The following is a 4,512-nucleotide window of genomic DNA, read 5'->3' on the forward strand; positions in this document are numbered from 1 at the left end:
TTTTTGGAGACAGAGTCTCACTCTGTCACTCAGGCTGGAGTGCAGTGGCATGATCTTGGCTCACTGTAACCCCTGAATGTCAAGTGCAAGCGATTCTCTTGCCTCAGCCTCAGAGTAGCTGGTACTGTAGGTGCCTGCCACCACACCTGGCTAATTTTCACCCTGTATTTTTAGTAAAGACAGGGTTTCAACATGTTACCTAAGCTGGTCTTGAACTCCTGACCTCATGTGATCCTCCCGCCTCAGCCTCTCAAAGTGCTGGGATTATAGGCGTGAGCCACTTCGCTCAGCCCTTCTGTGTTTATTTTGATGTCCTGGACTTTCTAGTCAGTTCCACTGATTTTTTTGTCTGTTCTTGTGCAAATAAAGCATTGTTTAAATTGGAATTTTGTAAAATGCTTTACTATCTAATAGAGAATCTTCTACTTTTTTTTCTAGAATTTTCCTGGCTCATGTTACTTGTTTATTTTTTCATATGAACTTTAGTATCCATTTTTCTAGTCTTCCCCCAACTCCCAACAAAATTATTACTATTTTGTGAGGGGTAGTGGATTAAATTTATGGATTAACTTAGGATGACTTTTCATATTCATGATACTGGACCTTTTTACCGAGGCCTATGATATGCCTTTCTATTTAACTTTTTGTGTCTCTCAGTAGTATTTTGAAGTTTCTATGTATAGATGTCACAGAGTGATTAAATATGAAAAGAGGATAATAATGGTACTTCCTGTAAAGAGTTATTTTAAAGATTAAACAAAGATAATACTCAGTACCTGGTCATAGCACACACTTAAAAAATTAAAGCATGACAAATGCACACTTATCACCATATCCTGGACTATGTGTGACTAATCTAATAAGATAAAACAGTCTTTCAGAAATCTCAAATTTCCATGGTTGTGACTCACACTTGGCTCTACCCTTGAAATAGGAACTCTTTTTCTACTTATGTCACACTCACTGTGTCCTGCTCACCTCTGCGAAAGGTGAATTGAGGCAACCAGAAGTCCCATTGGGGTATCTGTGGCCATTTTTGGACAGGAGATATTCAGGGTATGGCTGCCCTGCTGATCAAGGGAAGTATCAGCACCCAGAAAGAGGTGGCTGCATAAGAGTTACATTTCACATCTCTCTCCACAACTCTGGATGGAAGGAAGAAAATATTAAAGATACATTATAGCTTTCAAAGCTACTTTATTTTTGTTTGGAAGGTAGAGGATCTCCTTCCATAGGATAGCGGCAGGGTTGATAAGATAGCTCAGTTGTCAATCACATGGAGAGTCTGGATGCTCAGCACCCCATATCCACATATGTAATAGACCTCACAGCACACCCACTGTATAGTAGCCATTGAGCTAACTGTTTTATTTGCTTTATCATATTTAACTTTCTGAAGTAGGTATCATTATCCCATGGTACAGACAAAAGAACGGAGGGTTAATATCACAGCTCTAGAAACTAGTAAAACTGCAGCTGGAAATTTGCTTGTCTTCAGAGTCTGTGCTACTAGCCGCAATGCTTAATTTAGCCCATTTTGAAGAAGCTAAATAAAACCAACTGTAAAATAAATTGAAACATGATTTGACTGCATGTCAGAGCATGCTCCTTCATCTGGAACAGAAGCATTGTCATGCTAGGTATTATTAGTGTATGCATTGTTTTCATTAATAAAATTACACCTTGACTGAGGGCTATAGTTCCTGGTCTATCTTGAAAATCAGTCTGAAAAATATCCTAGGAAATTTAACTATCTTTTCAGCTGCATTTGCAGGAGGATAAGGTTTTTATTTTTATGTGATCTGGAAATGCCATCACATCAATATCCAAGGAGTACTCTGCTAAATTGTCTTAATTTTTTAATGCCTTCATTTGGCAGCAAACTTTATTTATGTCACACTTCCATTTGGCCTTTTCCAGGTAACCTATTCAACCTCTGAGAAATACATCAGCAAGTAGGAAAAATGGCCTAGAAATTAGTTATTCCCCAAGGGAAAAACATGTGGCCAATGAATCAGGGGAAACTGATTGCCCAGGGAAGAGAACACTCAGGGCCTTTCAACATGAGTCACCAAACATAAGGACTACCCCATGATCAAAAAAGGTGAATGAACAAAGCCAGGATTCCTTTTATAGTTTCCATCTATGCAATCAGCATGGGATTGTTCCCACACAGGCTGGTGATGCCTGCTGTGTAAAGAATGAAAATTTGTCACTAAAGTACCCAAAGGGTTGCTCTGTCAGGGAGGATGCTCCAAGCAGGATTGGAGAGCCTAGGGCCTAGGAAGCAGCATTGGGTGGGTGGGCCAGGTATTTGAAAGGTGAGCATCACATCGATGGTCCAATGGGGGAAAGGGTCTGGAGTCTGGGAGCAGAAGCATATGAAGACATGCATAGTTACGGAGCTGGCAGGAGATGGTGGCTGGACTAGATGTCAAAGGACCTCATTCCTAGAAGAATTGGGAGAGCAAATCTGTGACTTATTCTCTGAGGAAATGGAATATTTAGGGTTTTAGCAAGGCAGATACTTGGACAAAAGAACTGACTCACTGGGGTGTAAGGGGAAGGTTTGTTTCTAGGAACTATATGTCTGTTTTGCTTGTTGCTATATTGTTTCCAAGAGGAGGCCCTCTGCTTGGCACATGGGAGGCAATTAAGCATTTGTTGAGTGAATAAATGAGGCACAAGGCAGACACCCTGTTTCAGAATGTAGGACACGTGGTGAAAGCAGGTGTCTGAGTGGGGTTGACTTGATGCTAACTCACCTGAGCAATGACTAAGGACATGGTTATTGCAGAGCTTCGGGTGGGGCTGAAGCTGCAGATGGCTTGTGCAGTGGCTGGGTGCAGGGCATAGGTGGGGGAAATTGGGAGGATGAGGAGTAGCCAGGAAGTTCCTTACTCATTCTGTGACAGCTTTACACATTATTGATCTTCACTTTTGATCAAATATAATGAAAATGTTTCTCCAGTTTCCTCACTTTCTGTGGAACTTCTTACTAAGGAAGTCACACGTCCCAAATGTCCAGGGTTCACAATTTTATGAGCTACTATTTAGTTTCCATTTGTTTGCTTGCTCTGTGGTGGCAGGGACTGTGATGAGTTCAGTATAGCCAGTATCTCTATTCCTTCCAGTAATCCGTACAGGTAGTACTTGGCTTAGAAAGTCCCAGCTGCTGGCGCTGCTGGTGGTATCTGCACCACATGTGGAGTAGCAAGAATCTACAGCAGGGTAGCCAGATAGTAAATGTTTCCAGCTTTGTGGGCCATACGATCCCTGTCACATCTCTTCACCTCTGCCATTGAAGTGCAAAGGCAGCCATGTATTATCCATAGACAATATGTGAATAAGTGAGTGTGGCTGTGTGCCAAGAAAACTTTATTCATGGACACTGAAAATTGAGTTTTATATAATTTTCATATGGCACAAAATACTTTTTAATTTTCTTCAACTATTAAAAATGTAAAAAAAATTAGTTCATGGGCCATAGTTCCCTGAACCCCAGTCTAGAAAATTCAGTGTCCTTGATCCTAAGGGGTTGACGAGCTTCCCAAATAGGACAGCCCAGGTTCTGAGGTTTTGCGAAATCACCACCAACCATGAAGGGTAGCAGGCAGGTGACTAAGAAGAGGGAGCACCTCATCTAGGGCAGGGGGTCAGATTTGTCTGTGATTGTCATTTCCAGCAGGGTGACCCAATGATGTTTTTAATGTCCTCGTACCTTAATTTTCTCATGTCCAAAGTGAGGCTAAAAACAGGGTGATTGTGGCAAGAAAAGAAATTAGTGAATGCATGCAAAGCATTTGTGATACCTGATGGATGAATTACAAGGTTAGACGTACGATCTTAGCATCACTGACTGAAGCAGGCTGTGAGGGCAAGAGCCCCTCAGAACCTGGACCTCAGAGCCAACCAACTCTAAGATGACCTGAGAGAATTTGCTGATCGCTACACTGCAGTTATCAACAATCATACAGTTTTGAGGAAAATACTTTGAGGAATTCAGAATGAAATACAATTCTATAGAGTGCAGGTGAGGTCAGCGCAGAGTTCTTATGAAGATGCCTTTACAGGGCAGGCAGCAGAAACCTTCGGGAGAACTATTGGCAAAGCACAAGGACACTGTGGGTAATTAAAGTAATTAGAACAATGAAGATAGCTGACAGTTATATAGCATTGATTAATATCCTCTGCTCAGCGATGGTCTAGTGTTTTCTAAGCAGAAAATATGTAGGTCTAGTTTACCCCCATGATCACTTTGTAAAGTAAGTACTATTATTAGCTCCATTTAACAGATAAGGCAACTGAGACCAAGAGAGGGTAAATAACATGCCCAAAGCCATGCCTTCTTTAAGTGGCAGCACCATCTGGCTGCAGAATCCTTGTTCTTAGTCACCAGGCTGAGAATCTTTACCCCAGGCTCTCTAGGTCCTCTGGATAAAATTAGCTTGGCCAGACTTGGGGATGGTAGGGTCAGGGATTTCCTTCCAGGGAGCAAATGGGGCTCTGGGG

The sequence above is a fragment of the Cebus imitator genome, unplaced genomic scaffold, assembly GCF_001604975.1.
Source record: "Cebus imitator isolate Cc_AM_T3 unplaced genomic scaffold, Cebus_imitator-1.0 Scaffold65, whole genome shotgun sequence".
Taxonomy (NCBI): domain Eukaryota; kingdom Metazoa; phylum Chordata; class Mammalia; order Primates; family Cebidae; genus Cebus; species Cebus imitator.